Source organism: Portunus trituberculatus, chromosome 48 (genome assembly GCF_017591435.1).
Source record: "Portunus trituberculatus isolate SZX2019 chromosome 48, ASM1759143v1, whole genome shotgun sequence".
NCBI lineage: Eukaryota > Metazoa > Arthropoda > Malacostraca > Decapoda > Portunidae > Portunus > Portunus trituberculatus.
Window position 1 is genome coordinate 16,518,881 of NC_059302.1, and position 19,662 is coordinate 16,538,542.

Genomic DNA, 19,662 nt, shown 5'->3' on the forward strand with positions numbered 1-19,662 from the left:
ACACACAGTGTGTGTGGGATACAGTGGATAACAGGAAATTTATCTTAATTTCTTGGCTGAAGGAAAAAAAAATCAAATCAAGTTCGTGAGAGCAAGAAGAGAGAATTTGCAAAGAGAATGAATTATAAAGCTATTTCAGGACAGCACACAGGAGCTGGACCAGGAAGTGGAGTAAATGATTAGGTTGGGAAGTGTTAGCTCACTACCGCTCGTTTGTGGTTAAATTAAGGTAGTTTACCCCCCAAACTGACGTGGCTCTTGCCGGCAGCTATGAGAGGAGGCGACGTTTTCCAGGCTAGCCAGCGCAGCGGCAGACGGACACAAGCCGCCATACACACCACTACCCCTGTTCTGTCCAGCGAAGATTGTGTGCGAGGTCGTGCCGCAGGAGAGGCACGAGCGACGGGATCAAGCACGAGGAGCCAGTGTGGGCGAGTTGTGGGCCCTAACGAGTGCGTGGGACTCCCTACATGTGTTGCTGCCGTGCCAGTGGAGGAGACAGCCATGCGAGGAGGGAGACACGACTTTGGAGACGTGTGATCACCAAGACTGTGGTGCCTGCTGTGCTGCTAGTTCTGTGCTCTGTAATAAACTGCAATTGGGAGAACAGTGTTTCGAGTTACGCCCTGCTACAAGCTATCTAGGCATTATGGCAGACCAGCCCTCCCTTGATCTGAGACTGATACCGGAGTACGACGGCTCAGGCGCGCAGTCTGTGGTGGAATGGATAGAAAAGCTCGAGCTCATCTGTAAGCTGCGCAACGTCAGTGATGTGGCCAGTGTTATCCCTCTGCGTCTGTCGGGAGGTGCATTCGCCGTATACTTGCAGCTTGCAGAGGCGGACAGGAAGAAAGTTGAGAAGATCAAGGCGGCGCTTGTGGGCGCTTTTGCCGTGGATTCGTATATCGCATCTGAACAGTTCATCTGCCGGAAACTACAAGCTGGTGAGAGTCCGGATGTCTTTTTGGCGGAGTTACGCCGCCTGGCATCACTGTTCAGAGGTATGTCCGAGAAGGGACTCGCCTGTGCTTTCGTCGCTGGTCTTCCGGAAGGCATCAGGCGACTACTGAGAGCGGGCTCGCGGATGGAGACACTTGACCTGCCTCAAATCCTGGCGCGGACGAGGGCATTGGTCCGTGACATCGGTGCCGGTGGTGTCCATAAAGTATGTCTCGGCGCCAGGGCTGGGAATACGGACATTGGCCCAGATCAACGGTGTTTCGTCTGCAATGGTGTGAACCACTTTGCCAGAGACTGCTTGGCTCGTCAAGACACCTATAGCGGCAGGAGCCAGAGGAGCGCTGGACACACTTCAAGACGTGGTGTGAGGTGCTACCGCTGTGGTGTCCTGGGCCACATCGCGTTGGCATGCCCGGGAAACGACCGTGGAGGGGAGGCGTCAGCGCCAGCCTCCTCTCTGGACAAGCAGTGAATGAGGCGCTACCACTGACATACAAGTGGATGAACAGGACTTCAGTGTTGCCTATGATACTGCAAGTAACACCTGGACGGCGGCGTGGAAGTGGTCGGGGGGAGACGAGCCCGGCATCTTGCTGAACAAGGTGGAGGAGTACGCTGTGCCAAGTGAAATAAGATCGCGGTATGAGGAGGAGGTGGATAAGTGGATAATAGACGGATGGTTGGTGCCGCACGACGAGTACAAGCACGGTCCTGCAAAAGGACTGATTCCTCTTATGGCAGTTGTGCAGCACAACAAAGGAAAGGTGAGGCCTGTTCTTGACTTCAGGGAGCTGAACACTCATATAGACACCTACACGGCAGATTCTGATGTCTGTGCCGACAGACTAAGAGAGTGGCGGAAGCAAGGTAAGAATGTGTCCATCATAGATCTTAAGCATGCCTACTTACAAGTGCACATTCACGAGTCGCTCTGGCCATATCAGACTGTTATGTACAAAGGGCGAAAGTACTGCCTCACACGTCTAGGTTTTGGTCTGAACGTCGCCCCCTTAATAATGAAGAGCAGCGTGAGGAGGAGGACCCGGAGAGAAACGGTGAAGATGTTGGGAGTGTGGTGCTGAGGCGTTCTGCTAGAATCAAACAATCTACCAGGTGTCTGCTGTGTGATTGAGGGCTTGTGGAAGATGGGTGACTGAGTGCCTGGGTGATTTAGATATCAGGGGGGAGTGTGGACTGACGGAGTGTTGTTGGCTCACTACCGCTCGTTTGTGGTTAAATTAAGGTAGTTTACCCCCCAAACTGACGTGGCTCTTGCCGGCAGCTATGAGAAGAGGCGGCGTTTTCCAGGCTAGCCAGCGCAGCAGACGGACACCAGCCGCCATACACACCACTACCCCTGTTCTGTCCAGCGAAGATTGTGTGCAGGTCGTGCCGCAGGAGAGGCACGAGCGACGGATCAAGCACGAGGAGCCAGTGTGGGCGAGTTGTGGGCCCTTACGAGTGCGTGGGACTCCCTACATGTGTTGCCGCCGTGCCAGTGGAGGAGACGGCCATGAGAGGAGGGAGACACGACGTTGGAGACGTGTGATCACCAAGACTGTGGTGCCTGCTGTGCTGCTAGTTCTGTGCTCTGTAATAAACTGCAATTGGGAGAACAGTGTTTCGAGTAAGAAACCAATGAAAGTGAGAATGAGATCGCAGTGGCGGTGGAGGAGATAATGACGAGAAAAGAGAAACTGGCTGATGATACTGAATTTAATGATATATGGATAAAAAGAGATATGATCCTGGAAGAAAAGGAAAGGAGAGAGTGTTAAGAAATGAAGTTAAGGAAAAATAATGAGAAAAGGACGAATATCGAGGAAAAAGAATTTCTACTGGATGTTTTTAGATCATGAAGAAGTGGTATCTTCGGAAAAAGGAGGAGGCAATGGATGAGGTAACAAATTAAGAGTGACTTATACTAATATAGATGGGTTGTTATCCAGTGTGGTGGAGGTTAGAGATTATTTGAAGGAAAAAAAAGACCAGATATAATGTGCATAGTAGAAACAAAACTAAAAGTGGAGATCCATGTTAGCTTTAAGAAAAAGGGATATAATAGCTGGAAAAGAGACAGGAAGGGAAAAGGGGGAAGCCGAGTACTAATAATGGTTAATGATAATATGTGTGTGGAGGATGTGCAATATGGTGATGGCATGGCAGAAGAAATAGAAATAACAATCAAAACAGAGGAATTGAAAACAGGAGAATCATAGCTACATATGTGCCACCTAAGATAAATACATGGAGAATTTAGAAACATAAGAAAATATAAGAAGAGGTGATTAAGTGCTTGGATAATATGATAAGAAGAGATGGAAAAATACTATTAGTAAGAGACTTTAACTGTAAAAGAGTAAACTGGAGAGAGATAGAAGTAATGGGTAATGCTGGATTGTGGAGCGAGGAGTTGTTACAGTTAACCTTGGTGAATACGATGGATCAGTGGGTGAAAGAATCAACACGGTACAGCAGAGAAGCCAGAGCGCCCTCCCAGCATACAATACCTTGGTCCAAAAGGAAGAAGTGACCATGTAACATTAGTATTGGAAATGCAGGAAGAGGATGTGATAAGATACAGAGAAGACTACAAAAAAGAGATTAAATTATACAAGAAGAAATTTTGAAAAGTTGAGAAAATTTTTTGGTGAAATACAATGGTGGAACATTATGAACAGAACAGTACAGGGGGAAATATGAAATATTCCTACAGAAATATAATGAGGGAGTATACATGCTTGGTAATGGCAGATGTATAGAAGCTAAAAGGGAAAAAGATTCAGCTTGGAAGAAACTCACAAAGCAGAGAAATGAAAACAACAGACAGCAGTATAAGGATGCGAGAAATGAATATATTAGAGTAAGGAGAGAGGAAGAAAGAAACTTTGAGAAAGATGTGGTGCAGAAAAGTAAAGATGAACCCAAGCTTTTCTACAAACTTATAAATGGTAAGAAGAATACAGAAACAATAGAAAAAATAATTGAAGGAAAGAAGACATACCAAACACCAAAGGAAATGTGTGATATAATGAAAGTTTCAAAACTGTGTTCACTGTAGAAGAGGAGTTTATAAAACCAAATAGGACATTGCACTGCTGAGGCCTGCAGGAAATCACAGTGCACAAAGAGGATATTGGAAGACAACTAGAAAATTTGGATGTCAGAAAAGCAATGGGGCCAGATGGTGAATCAGGCTGGGCACTATAGGAATGTAATGATCAGTTGTTAGAACCAATTTGGGAAATGGTTACAAGTTCATTAAAAGAAAGGAGATTATCATTAGAATGAATATTCAAAGGAGGAAAGTCAACTGAGCCATTAAATTACAGACTGGTGTCACTTGCAAGTGTTGTGGGGAAGATGTGAAATTGTTACCAAGAAAAAATGGGTTAAATATCTAGAAGAAGAATATGTTACAGTAAAACCTCACCTCACGACCATAATTCGTTCCTAAATCCTGTTCGTTACCCGATTTGTTCGTCCCCTGAATCAATTTTTCCCATAAGAATTTATTGAAATACCATTAATCCGTTCCAGACCCCCCAAAAAATCATACTTTGGCCATAAAACCCATTCAAAATAGACCTTTAATGTATGCATGACATGAACGAAATAATTATAGAAAGCCTAAATTGTTTTACTTACCTAAATGCTATCAAAATAATAATAAAATGAATAAAAAAGAAAAGGTTATTAATTACTTGAGAGACTGAACGTTGATGACATGATGAAATGGAGGAGAGGGGGATGGGGAGGAAGACAGACAAGATCCGAGAAGACAGTCATGAGAGAGGACTTTGGATGTGCGCAGCGTGCCAGAGCTATACAACAGCTGTGTAGCGTCACAAGTCAGTGCCGCTATGTGGGGCCCCGTTACAGGTTACCCCCGTTTAACGAAGGTTCACACAACGAAATTTCGCTACAACGAAGGCTTTATTTTACTACCATCTGCTCATTTAACGAACACCAAACTCGCTTTAACAAAGTTTTATCCAGGTAATTTTTTCCAAATTTGAAAGCCCCACTGTATCATGCAAGCTGACAGGCTTTTGAATACACCAGGAGCTGCTGGTACTAAGGCCTGCCTCAGGATAAATCCTGAGACACCTGTAGAATAAAGATCAAGATCAAGCCTCTCGTGGACAATACAGGCGCTGCCGATACAAAGGCCTGACTCAGAAGAAATTCTGCGTCACCTGTAGAATCAAGATCAAGATCAAGATCACGCGCACCACTCACTCCCCAGTCAAAACATAACAGCGTCACCAGCAGCTCATCTTCCCTAGTTCAACTTACCACCAAAACGCCCTGCAATGTGGCCTAACGTTCCTAAGAAGACCAGGAAGTGTCTTACTCTCGAAGTGAAGCTGGGTATTATTCACAGACACGAGAGAGGCCAGAAAACTAATAACATTGCTAGCCACCATCTTGACTCCGTCTACTGTCTACTATTTTCAAGTCAGCAGACTCTATTAAGAAGGCTGGTGAGACCGTATCTTTCTTGAAGGCTAAAAGAACCACCTGAACTCGTGACTCTACAATGGATAAAATGGAAAGCCTTGTGGAAATGTGGTACATAAGTTTTGTATGCGGTACCATGATGCGCACTTTGTTTACATTCCACAGGTTGCCGGTTAGTGTCTTTCCTGTTTCACTCTCCCTCCCTTCATAAAGTTGAGATCATCAACATTATAAAGTTACGTACATACATACATTAGTGTACATTATAATGACTTAAATTAAACTACCTAAATGTTTAACTTCATAATTTTTACTTTCATTAAACCTATTACTGTACTATGATGCACTCTCGCTTTGCTTACTCTCAATGGAAGTTCAAACCAGGGGTTAAACTTGTTATAATCGGTTCGCTTAACGAAGTTTCGCTTAATGAAGTGTTTTTTAGGAACATAACCCCTTCGTTAAACGGGGGTTGCCTGTATAGTGAACATCGGTGTGGGAAACATGGAAAGATTGCCAGTCTTCGTCTCTGCCTTAGAAGACCCTTGCCTGCTGGGGATTGACTTCCTCACGCGTGTGCGGGGCAAGTTTGGACTTCCAAGAAGGGAAGTTAAAGGCACGTGGCCAGGAAGTTTCTTTGATCCTCGGAGGTGATGCTCAATGTGAGAGGAGCGGGCAGTAGGGTGGTGTTCCTTGCCAGGCGAGCGAGGAAACAGCTGCGATGGATGTGCCACAATCTGCAGTACCTGGACATGGCCAGGATGATGATGACAGCAACGCTGAGAGCCACCAGAGCAGCGAGGATAACGCCAAGGAAGCTACAGTAGAGCGCGCCGGTAACATCACCATGCCCAGGAAAAACAGGAGAAAATTGTGGTGGCAGAGAGATTATGTTATGTAATATTTTTCGTATGTTCCTGTTTCTATTTTCTTTTGTGCTTATATTTTGTTTTGTTGTTGTGTGATAGCTGGGTTGGCTATCATATCATACAAATGGCTCGCCTCCCGGCGAGCCGTTTAACCGCGTTCGTCCCCTGAAATATCGTTTGTCCCCTAGGTCGATATATTGATACATTTTTTGGTCTTCTCCCGAATTGTTCGTCCTTAGAGACGTTCGTCAAGCGAGGTTTTACTGTATATTAAAACATACAAACTGGGTTCAGGACAGGAAGATCATGTGTGTCAAATTTACTAAGATTCTACTCAAGAGTAATAGAAGGACAGGAGACCAGAGATGGATGGGTGGACAAAGTATACCTAGACATAAAAAAGGCTTTCGATAAAATTCATCATAGCAGACTACTTTGGAAGTTAGAGATCATAGGAGGACTCAGAGGAATTATGTTAGATTAGATAAAAGATTACTTGAGGGACAGAGAGATGAGAACTGTGATCACAGATACATACTCATCTTGGAGTAAAGTAATAGGTGGAGTGCCACAAGGGTCAGTGTTAGCCCCCATAATGTTCCAGGTATATGTAAATGACATACAAAATGGGGTGACCACTTATATCAATTTGTTTGTTGATGATGCAAAGCTGCTAAGAGTAATCAAGACCCAAGAGGACTGTATGTTATAACAGGAGGATATAAACAAAATTTATGAGTAGAGTAAGAAAGAGAAATTAGAATTCAATGCCAAGAAATGTCACGTAATGGAATTAGGAAAGAGTAAGACAAGACCAGTATGGAACTATCTGATGGGAGAGGAACAAATAATGAAGATTAAAATAGGAAAACGATCTGGGAGTGGTTATACAAGAAAATCTGAACCCCGAAAAACACATATATAAGAAAGATATTTGAATCATCATATAAAATGTTGACTAATATCAGAGTGGCATTTCAGTACTTGGATAAAGATATGATGAAAAAAATTATAACGAGCATAATACATCCAAAGTTGGAACATGTAGCAGTGGTGTGGTCACCAAGCTTGAAAAATTATATAAGGAGATTAGAATGGATTCAGAAGATAGCTAAAAAAATTATGCTGGAACTAAGGGCCCTAACATATGAAGAAAGGCTCAAGGAAATTGGACTGTCAACCTTACAAGATAGAAGAGAACAAGGTGACCTAATAACAATGTATAAAATAGTAAATGGCATTGAAAAGATAGACAAGGTGCTGGTGACAGAAGCTGGAAGGACAAGAGGACATGCAAAGAAGATTCGAAAGAGGCAGTGTGTGAAGGATATTGGAAGGTACAGTTTTCTACATAGAATGGTGGAAAAATGGAATGCATTGAGTGATGAAGTTGTTACAGCACATAATGTGCATAGCTTTAAAGAAAAATTAGATAAATGGAGATACACCTGGACATAAAAAAGGCTTTTGATAAAGTCCCTCACAGTAGACTACTGTGGAAGTTAGAGATCATTGGAGTACTGAGAGGCACTTTGTTAGATTGGATAAGGGATTACTTAAAGGACAGAGAGATGAGAACTATGATTAGAGATACATACTCATCTTGGAGTAAAATAACAAGCAGAGTGCCACAAGGGTCAATGTTAGCCCCCATTATGTTCCAGGTATATGTAAACGACATACAAAATGGGGTAACCAGTTATGTTAATTTGTTTTGCTGATGATACAAAATTGCTGAGAGTAATCAAAACTCGAGAAGATTGTTTGTTGCTGCAGGAGGATATAAACAAAATTTATAAGTTGAGTAAGAAATGGAAGTTAGTGTTCAATGCTATGAAATGTCAAGTAATACAATCAGGAAAAAGTAAGAGATGACCGGTATGGAACTATCTGATGGGAGAGAACAAATAATAAAGACAAAAGAGGAAAAAGATCTGGGAGTGGTTATACAGGAAAATCTGAACCCTGAACAACACACAAGTAAGATATTTGAATTAGCATGTAAAATGTTGACTAATGTTCGAGTTTCATTTCAATACATGGACAAAGATATGATGAAAAAATTATTACGAGCATGAAACATCCAAAATTGGAACATGCAGCAGTGGTGTGGTTGCTGAGCTTGAAAAAAGATATAAGAAGATCAGAACAGACCTAGAATATAGCAACAAAGATGGTGCCAGAACTAAAGGACCTAACATATGAGGAAAGGCTGAAGGAAGTGGGACTGCCAACCTTACAAGGTATAAGACAACAAGGATATCTAATAACAATGTATAAAATAGTAAACGACATTGAAAAGATTGCTGGTGACAGAAGAAGCTGGAAGGACAAGAGAGCATGTAAAGAAGATTAGAATGAGGCAGTGTGTGAAAGCTATTGGAAAATAGTTTTCCACATAGAATGGTGGAGAAGTGGAGAAGTGAAGTTGTTACAGCACATAATGTGCATAACTTTAAAGAAAAATTGGACAAATAGAGACATGGAGACAGGACACTATGAGCCCCTGTACAATACAACTAGGGAAATAAACACACACACACACACACACACACACACACACACACACACACACACACACACACACACACACACACACACACACACACACACATACACACACACACACACACATACGGCCCGGTAGCTCAGTGGTTAGAGCGCTGGCTTCACAAGCCAGAGGACTGGGGTTCGATTCCCCGGCCGGGTGGAGATATTTGGGTGTGTCTCCTTTCACGTGTAGCCCCTGTTCACCTAGCAGTGAGTAGGTACGGGATGTAAATCGAGGAGTTGTGACCTTGTTGTCCCGGTGTGTGGTGTGTGCCTGGTCTCAGGCCTATCCGAAAATTGGAAATAATGAGCTCTGAGCTCATTCCGTAGGGTAACGTCTGGCTGTCTCGTCAGAGACTGCAGCAGATCAAACAGTGAATTACACACAAACACACACACAAACACACACATACACAACGAGTGTGCATACTTTTAAAGTTAGATTGGATGTGTAGATATGGAGATGGGGGCCACACGAGCATAAAACCCAGGCCCTGTAAAACTACAACTAGGTAAATACTAGGTAAAATACACACACACACACACACACACACACACACACACACACACACACACACACACACACACACTCACGCCCGGTAGCTCAGTGGTTAGAGTGCTGGCTTCACAAGCCAGAGGACCGGGGTTCGATTCCCCGGCCGGGTGGAGATATTTGGGTGTGTCTCCTTCACGTAGCCCTGTTCACCTACCAGTGAGTAGGTACGGGATGTAAATCGAGGAGTTGTGACCTTGTTGTCCCGATGTGTGGTGTGTGCCTGGTCTCAGGCCTATCCGAAGATCGGAAATAATGAGCTCTGAGCTCGTTCCGTAGGGTAACGTCTGGCTGTCTCGTCAGAGACTGCAGCAGATCAAACAGTGGAACACACACACACACACACACACACACACACACACACACACACACACACACACACACACACACACATGCCTACATGGCAATTTCCTAATTAGAGATGTACCGATACCAAAATTTTGGCCGATTCTGATACCGATACCGATACCACCTATTTAGGCCGATACCGATACTACTACTTATAGTAATTACTGCACTGGACACCAGGATGAGTTGGTGGACGGCGAGCGTTATCAGATGGGAGGCTTTGTTTTGGGGGATGCTGTAAGTCCTTCTGAGAACGTTTGTGAAATAGGAGTAATTCTAGAAGCTTTTTGAAGCCATTTGCAAAGCTAAATTACTCAGTAATTGGAATGAATATCTTCTCAGTCTTCTGATTCTTGTCAGTTATTTTAAATTCTTACTTCTTACTCCTTTAGCGACCATTTGGTCTTGAGCATTTTCATTATTAATTTTATTGACGATATTTTGGCAATCAAAATTATTTTTTAAATTATTAAAATTGTAAAACAGACACAAAATATTAGCAAAAGAAACTCATTTTGTTGTGTATGTTTCTCTTTAATTAAATCTGACATCCTTTGATATTAATTCATTAGACATTAGTAGACCAATTCAGAAAAATGAGCTTTCACCTAATCTTTTCAATTAAATAGAAAAAAGTTTAGTTTTATTCTAAATTTCTAGTGTATTGCTATGATCTTAAATAATTAATATGTAACAAATTATACACAATGCACATGATTACAAAACAGAATCGTTACTTTTTTAGTTATGGAGTTTTTACATCCTTAGGTTAACACAAGTAACTCAAAAATTAAACTTGCATTAAAATTAATATACATATATAATTCGAGCTTCCACCTATTCCAGTATGATATCTTGGAAAAGGCTAGCACTAGCACTGTTAATTATAAATCAAATAAGAAGATGCTGTTATTTACAATAATGCAAAATGCCTGACTATATATATATATATATATATATATATATATATATATATATATATATATATATATATATATATATATATATATATATATTTGTTGGATTCTCAATATCTGAAGTTTGACATTCTTAGATTATAGTTAAAAAACATAAGCTTTTCACCTGTGTGAACTTTGTGTGGGTGGAGAAGCAGCGTCTGACTGAGAGACAGTGAGAATGCGTGGTGACTCATGACTGACCGTGTGACAGGATGCCGGAGTTCAGCCTATACGCATTTCGTACCCGTCCAATTTAGAGGTTGTGGTTTATTACCACAGAAAACAGTATTCTATGACATACGGTAATCACCACGGAAACTTAATACGCCGTATTATATTAATTTGGTATCATCAATATCTTATATAAAATATATCACTAAGTAGTAAATTCCTTTTAGGTATCTAAAGTATCGGCATAAAATAAGCCGATACTGATACCGATACCCAAAAAATGGGCTGATACCACCGATTCCGATACCGATACCGATGCATCGGTACATCACTAGTCCTAATATCCTCCTATTCCTCTATTCGTTATTCATTTTTCTTCCTATCTTGTTTCACTCCCATTTCCTCCATTCATTATCCATTTGCTTTCAATCCTGTTTTATTACCATTACCTCCATTTATTATTCATTTCCTTTCCATCTCCTGTTTTAATTCCATTGCCTCCATCTATTAACTCTTTTTCTTTCTCTTTCTCTTGTTGATCAATAGCATGGCTTTCTATATGTGACGTTAAATCAGCTGCGTGAAAGAGCTACAAAGCAGGAGCCGGGAAATGAGAACATGAGGGGCATGTATATTAGAAAAGTACCAAATTTGACTTATTTTTCCTTCTATTTGATGAAAAGGAATAAATAAATAAGGAGGGGAGTGTCAGTTGGGTCACGTTAGATTAGTTAGAAATTTAAAGATTCCCACAAAACTCTCAAGTTTCCTGTGATTAAGGAAAGAAAATGAGAGACTGGTGCTGGTGTCTAAGAGTAAAACTCCTGGCACTGTCCTAATAAAGTTATCCCTTTAGCTCTCCTTGCTTCCTAGCTTCCACTTTGCAGCTCTTTCACTCAGATGAGAGGATGTGGGAATGAAAATATGATAGCCAAAACTAACCTAACCTTAACTTTAACTTAAGCTAACAAACATAACCTAACCATGCTATTGGTCAGAAGGGTTCTAAGGAAAATGCATCTGTGTGGTGTGTCACCTCAACTAGATTACTAAGTTAGCTAGGTTAAGTTAATGTTTGGGTTAGGTTAGTTTTGGTTATCATATTTTCATTCCCCCATCCTGTCAGCTGAGTGAAGGAGCTGCAAAGTGGAAGCTAGGAAGCAAGGAGAGCTAAAGGGATAACTTTATTAGGACAGTGCCAGGAGTTTTACTCTTAGACACCAGCACCAGTCTCTCATTTTCTTTCCTTAATCACAGGAAACTTGAGAGTTTTGTGGGAATCTTTATTAGGACAGTGCCAAATTCCCACCCACTCAAGTCATCCCATTAGTCCATCCAACCACTGCTAATCCTAACAGATCCTGAAACTCGAGATTCCCACTATATTGTTGTGAAAAGGGAAAGATAAAGCTTGTGATTAAATGATTGTCAGTAGCAGTAACATTCCCTTCTCGCCACAACATACAATAATCCACCACCTTACCACAAAACCTTCCCAGTTTCCCAACTTCCTACATATAAGGAAAAGGAAAACATGATAATTAGTTCCTGTAGAACCTTCCCAATCCACTTAACCTTACCCTAACCTGACTCCGGCCCACCCAATCAGCCCTAACTGATAAAGTGCCCTGATAACAAGGCGTCTTGTTCCCTAACACCTCTACAAACCCTCAGCCTCCAGTACCCAAATCTCGTCTGGAGTTTGCAAATCTGTTAATCTGATGTGACCTAATTTTGAGGAATGAGAGGAAAAGACCCTGAAATGATTTCTCGTTCAGATTTCAATCATAACTAATTTCATACACTTCCTGATACGAATATACATTCACTTGGACATAAATAATGTGTGAATATTCAACTTAGTTACACAAATGTTGAATGCACTGGAAATTCCACAACAGTACATTACCATTGAAAACTTGGTAACTGGGTACAAAAATATGGGTAAAACTTAGGAATACCCATGTAATTAAATCTCCAAATAACTCAGGCTTGTGGATCGTTTAAATGCACCGAGAACTTAAATATATACGTACCTGCAAACTCCTATCACTTACACAGTCCAATAGCCAGGTTAATCTTAGCATCTAAATTTTCACCTTATCAGCAATTCCAAAGCCTACTGAGTAAGAATATGAGGCCGGAAAATGGTTCCCTATTTCTAAATACCCGTCTAGTCAAAATATCTTACTCTACATCTTTCCATTCAGGACTTAATCCTGATTAATTCCTACCCCGCCCGCTAAACACGCACAGAACATGTTTTGCAGCAGCAATCACTTACTATACAGAAGGGTTGGGTTGGATTGCTTAACATTTAGAGTCATTCCATCTTTATAATTTCCCGAGGACAGCCGCCATCCCAACCACACCTATCCAAACATTATAAAAATCAATATGGCGCCTGTAAATACAGTCCCCCTGGTGGTCCTTGCCTGAACTCTAATTCTCCCCGCTGCTAGTTTGAATAAATTTTGTTTCATCTCTATTCAGATTGGTTGGTTGGTGTAGAGAATGATAGTTAAGTAAGTGGATAGGTAAGTATGTTAGTAAATAGATCAATAGATAGATAGACACCTGTTCTCTCTCTCTCTCTCTCTCTCTCTCTCTCTCTCTCTCTCTCTCTCTCTCTCTCTCTCTCTCTCTCTCTCTCTCTATATATATATATATATATATATATATATATATATATATATATATATATATATATATATATATATATACCAGTTCCGGTCTGGATCAGTTCAGGGGGTGATGCTGTGAACTCACTATCAAAGCTGATGAGGATGAGGAAATATCTAAACCTTTGTATGTAGCATTGATCATAGGTGTAGGAGATGGAGGGGGGGGGGCAGAGTGGAGAAGATGGTTCTGGCGGTGGTGTACATGACTGTCATGGGTGAGAGCTGAGAGGGAGAACAGGAGGAAGTATGACATACTGAAGAGAGTTGTGAGAGAACATGGAGGGGAGAGAGTGCTGGTGATGGGTGATATGAATGCACATGTAGGAATTCTGGGAGAACGTGTGAATAGGAATGGTGAGATGCTTGGGGATTTTGTGGATGAAATGGAGTTAGAGAATCTGAATGTAACCTTGGCTGAGGGACTTGGAGTGCAAGGGAGCAGGAGTCAGCGATAGACTGTCTTGGTGAATGGAAGAATGCGTGAAATTGTGTCACACATGTGGATAGATGAGGATGGTATGGCTGATATTGTGTCTGATCACGATATGCTGGTTGTGGAGTGCCTGTTGCATGGTAGGAAAGAAGTGAAAGTGGCGAGTAAAAAGAGGAAGTGGAGACTGAGAGATGTAGGGTGGGAAAACTTCCAGGTGGATCTGAGTGCAAGAAGCTGGGATGATGGAGGTGTACATGATGTGGAGCACCTGAATGAGAGACTGGTAGAGGATGTGCTGAGTGCTGCAGAGAGCAAGATAGGGTATGTGAGAGTAGGCAGAAGAAAGAAAGTACGTAAACCATGGTGGAATGATGAAATCAGAGAGGCTAGGAAGGAGCGAAAAAGTAGACAATGTAGGTGGCTGAGGAAAAAGAGGCATGAAAGTTATGAGGCAGAGAATGAGTACCAGAATGCATGGGAGATGTATGTGAAGCAGCAGAGAATGACAAAGCGAATAATAGTAAAGGTCAAACTAAAGTGTGAAAGGAGTGTGATTGAATCTTTAAGAGAGAAAGGCATGGAAGGTGGCAGTGAATGGTACAAGTTCTTGAGAGGTGAGAGTATGGCAGACAGTGTTGGAGTGGAGAGTTTGAAGGTGAATGGTGAAGATGTAACAGAGAAGGAAGGAATGAGAGAGGCAATCAGTTCTGGGAAGAAGTGGGTGGTGTAGGTAAGGTGTTTGGTGCGAGAGAAGGATGTGTGACACTGGAGAGAAAGAATGCAGATGAACTGGATGAGAGGATCAGCAGGGAGGAGGTGGAGAAATGTGTGAAAAGGCAGAAGAATGGGAAGGCAGCAGGGCCGGATGAAATACCGTATGAGCTGCATAAGAATGGAGGTGAAGTTGTGATCGACAGGATGACTGAGCTTTTTAACCAGGTGTGGGAGGAGGAGAGAGTGCCAAGAATGTGGAATGAGTGCAGGGTGACTCTGCTGCATAAAGGGGGTTTTACACGGTCAAGCATGTTGGCCAACACGCTCATCAAACCTCCAACACAACATGTTTGAAGAGTGTTTACACGTTCAAACCAAACTGACAGACAACCTCAGTCGGTGCCAAAAGGAGAAGGAGCAACATGTCACTTACCCAAGACGAGGTGATGGCAGTCGGGATAGTGATTGCCCTCAACGAAAAGAAAAGGAAGCGTTCAAAGTGGACAAAGGACTGGTTGCTGAAGAGGGACCAAATTTCACATACCAGTTTAATGAAAGAGCTGAAATTAGACCCAGATGAATGGCGCAATTATATGCGCATGGATGAATCAACATATTTAGAACTTTTGAATATGGTCACTCCATTCATTACATGTAAAGACACCGTAATGAGGAAGTCCATTAGCCCTCATGAACGGCTGATCGCAACACTGCGTTTCTTAGCAACAGGCCGATCTCTGCAAGACTTGAGATTTTATTTTCAGCTGTAATCATGTCTCTCAGATCTCTCTTCTAAGTTACGAGCGACCAGGTTTAAAATGTAATCTGCCTTAGTAGTGTTTCCCCTGTTCCGTTTCACTACAGGAGCATTGCTGCATCAGCTGGTGGCTTAGCAACACTCTAGAAAGAACACCTATAAATATAGTGCAAGTCTCTCTCTCTCTCTCTCTCTCTCTCTCTCTAGCATTGTATCTTTTATCTGTTTCAGTTTCCGGCAACAGAAAAGGAGTGGAAGACTGTTGGAGAACAGTTCGAGTTTAGATGGAATTTTCTCCACTGTCTCGGTGCTGTTGATGGAAAGCATGTATGGATAACGCCGCCATCAGAATCAGGGTCTTATTATTGGAATTACAAAGGATATAACAGTCTTGTGTTAATGGCAGTTGTAAATGCGAACTACGAATTCATTATGGCAGACATTGGAACTAATGGTCGCGTATCAGATGGAGGAGTCATTGATAATACAGAATTTGGTAAGCGACTCAAAGATGAAAAGCTCTGCATCCCACATGAGTCAGTAACAGCTACTTCAAATTGTGTTTTGCCATATGTATTCGTGGGAGATGAGGCATTTGCATTAAGGACAGATTTCTTGAAACCTTATTCTCAAAAGGACCTATATAGTGAGAAGCGAGTATTCAACTACAGGCTGTCAAGGGCACGGAGAGTGGCAGAAAATGCCTTCGGCATTATGGCTTCCCGGTTTAGAATTTTCCACACTTGTATAAATCTCAAATTGACAAGTATTGACAAAGTTGTCATGGCATGTGTTGTGCTACATAACTATTTGCGGAAAGCATGCCCTTCAGAATATTCCCCAGAGGACTGCTTCCATAGGGAGGATAGAATAAGCAAGATGATTTTGCCAGGCTTAACTGCAGATCCTAATTATTCAACAGATTTGCAACACGGTCAGGGATCACGAAACTATCCTGAAATTGCAAAGGTAGTAAGAGATAGATTTAAGGATTACTTTGTGAATGCCGGTGCAGTAGCATGGCAAAAAGACTTCATAGAAATCATGAAAATAGGAAAGGCTAGTCTACACCTTCAAACTCAAACTGTACAGTCTGATTGGAATTGGCTTAAATAGTGTGCTGTAAATGGTGATCTTCTCTTTAAAGCTAGGGGCCTAGGGCACAGTGTATGGATGTGAATGCAAGGAGTTGCAGGTGGTCTGAGTCCCGCAGCAAAGTGTGCCAGATGTGTGACTCGGGAGAGGACGAGACGGTGGAGCATGTGATGCTGGAGTGTGTGAAGTATGCCAGAGACAGGTATGAGATGATGCAAGTGGTGTTGACTGAGTTAGGGCATAATAGGAACGAAAGAGTGGAAAAGACGGGGAGGGAGTGGATGGTGGTGCTGCTGGGACTGAGTAGAGAAACGAATGAAAGGATGATTGAGGCGGTGAAGGAGTTTCTGGAGAGAATGTGGCGTGCAAGATGTACAGACGGTTAGAGCAAAGGACCCTGTTTCCTTTTTCTTCTTCTTTTTTTTCCTTTTTTTCTGTGTGCCTTTATTTTGTCGTCTACAGGAGCTGCCGATCCAAAGGCCCGGCTCAGGAGTAATCCCGAGTCGCCTGTAGTATCAAGATCAAGATCAAAACCGGCCTGCTGGTGAATGAAAGGATGATTGAGGCTGTAAAAGAGTTCCTGGAGAGAATGTGGCGTGCTAGATGCAGGAACTAGTGGTGTGAAAGATGGTTGTTGTTTGTGTTTTTTTTTTTTTTCTTGTTTTCCCTACAGGCGCTGCCGATACAAAGGCCTGACTCAGAAGAAATTCTGCGTCACCTGTAACATCAAGATCACGATCAAGAGAGATAGGCGAGACCTGACCAGCGCTGGTTGGAGGTGAATGGGGCAGTGGTGACTGATAAGGAAGAAATGAGAAGGGCAATAAAAGAGTTTTGGAAAGACTGATAAGGAAGAAATGAGAAGGGCAATAAAAGAGTTTTGGGAAGAGATTGGAGGTGTAGGTGAGGTCTTTGATGTGAGTGAAGGGCGTGTGACACTGGAGAGAAAGGATGCAGATGAGTTGAATGAAAGGATCAGCAGGGAGGAGGTGGAGAAATGTGTGAAGCAGAAGAATGGGAAGGCAGCAGGGCCGGATGAGATACCGTATGAATTGTACAAAAATGAAGGAGAGGTTGTGATTGATAGGATGACAGTTGTTTAACCAGGTGTGGGAGGAGGAGGGAGTGCCGAGAATGAATGAATGCAGGGTGACCTTGTTGCATAAGGGAGGGTACAAGAGTAAGAATGAGTTGAAAAACTACAGGCCAATTGCGTTAGTTAACACAGTAGGAAAAGTGTTCAGTGCAGTTCTGAATGAAAGATTGTGTAAATGGATTGAGAGAGATGGAGTGTTAGGTGAAGAGCAAAATGGGTTCCGTGTGGACAGGAGAGCTGAAGACAATATGTTTGTGGTGAATAAATTGATTGAGAGAAAGAAGAAAGATGGTAGCAAGTTATACTTAGGTTTTCTAGACATAGAGAAAGCATATGATAGGGTGAACAGAGAAATGCTAGGTAGAGTGCTAGAAAAGATTGGGCTAAGTTCAAAGATAGTTAACATAGTGCAAAGTATGTATGTGTTTCTGTGGAATGTCAGGAGTAGCAAGTGGGGGGAAAAGTGTGTCAGGATGGTGGTGAAGAGTGGCCTAATAGCTAGTTGGGCTTTTCAGCAGGTAGAAGGAAGGCACTTAGAGAAGGACTAGAGTATGATAGTTAGAAATGGAGAGGGTAGAGAATGGGGTGTAAGGAAGTGGAGGAGTGAGATAGACAAAGTAATGAAAGGTGTGGGACTGAGTGACTGGAAGAATAGGATTGAGCAAAAGAGTACCTTGGAATGGTATAGAGAGAAAGAGGCCCCAATGTATGAAAAGTGGTATGATGGAAGCCTGGGTGGGGATCTTCTCTTCCGAGCTAGGGCACAGTGCATGGATGTGAATGCAAGGAATTATAGATGGTCTGAGTCCCACAGCAAAGTGTGCCAGATGTGTGACATGGGGGAGGATGAGATGGTGGAGCATGTGGTGCTGGAGTGTGTGAAGTATGCCAGAGACAGGTATGACATGATGCAAGTGGTGCTGAGGGAGCTGGAGCATGACAGAGTGGAGATGACAGGAAGGGAATGGATGGTGGTGCCGCTGGGACTCTGTGGGGAGACGAATGGAAGGATGATTGAGGCTGTAAAATAATTCCTGGAGAGAATGTGGCATGCTAGATGCAGGAACTAGTGGTGTGAAAGATGATGATTGTCCTCCTTGTTGTTTGTGTTTTTTCGTATTTTCCTTACAGGCGCTGCCGATACAAAGGCCTGACGCAGAAGTAATTCCTGCGTCACCTGTAACATCAAGATCAAGATCAAGATTGGAGTGATGAATGGGAGACAGAATAGGAATACAAAAGCTAAGAGGAGAAGGTGGAGGCTAAGAGATGCAGGATGGGAGAATTTCCAGGTAGATCTGAGTGAGAGATGCTGGGAAGATGAAAGCTTGAATGATGTGGATGAATTGAATGATAGATTTGTTGAGAATGTAAAGAACGTAGCTGCCAGCCAGATAGGATATGTGAGGACGAGTGCCAGAAAGCATACGAGTAAGCCGTGGTGGAACGATGAGGTTAGGGATGCCAGGAGAGAAAGAAAGAGATTAAATAAGGTGTGTAGACAGCTGAGAAAGAGGAGGCATGAGAGTGAAGAGGCAGAAAGTGAGTACCAGAATGCATGGACAGCATATGTGAGGCAGCAGCAAGTGATGAAGCGAAAGATGATGAATGCCAAGGATAGGTGTGAGAGAAGCGTGATTCAGTCCCTCAGAGAGAAAGGCATGGAAGGTGGCAAAGAATGGTATAGATTCCTGAGGGGTGAGGGGATGTCTGACCGTGAAAATGTGGAGAGCCTCAAGGTGAATGGGACAGTGATGACAGACAAGGAAGAGATGAGAAAGGTGATCAAAGAGTTCTGTGAAGAGATTGGAGGTGTTGGTGAGGTATTTGATGTTAAAGAAGGGTGTGTGACACTGGAGAGAAAGGACGCAGATGAATTGAATGATAGAATCAGCAGAGAGGAAGTGGAGAAATGTGTGAAAAGGCAAAAGAATAGTAAGGCAGCAGGGCCGGATGAGATACCATATGAGATGTACAAAAATGGAGGAGAAGTTCTGATTGATAGGATA

General features: G+C 42.6%; 1 protein-coding gene across 2 annotated transcripts in view; it reads right to left on the minus strand.

Annotated features, from left to right (window-relative positions):
* LOC123498661 (rho GTPase-activating protein 20-like) overlaps nt 1–13,305 on the minus strand; it is a 190,534-nt gene extending 177,229 nt beyond the window's left edge. For both annotated transcript variants that reach the window (XM_045245982.1, XM_045245984.1), the window contains exon 1: nt 13,159–13,305. The gene's annotated coding sequence lies outside the window, so the exon portion shown is untranslated. The remainder of the gene's footprint in view (nt 1–13,158) is intronic.
* Nucleotides 13,306–19,662: the final 6,357 nt, after the last annotated feature.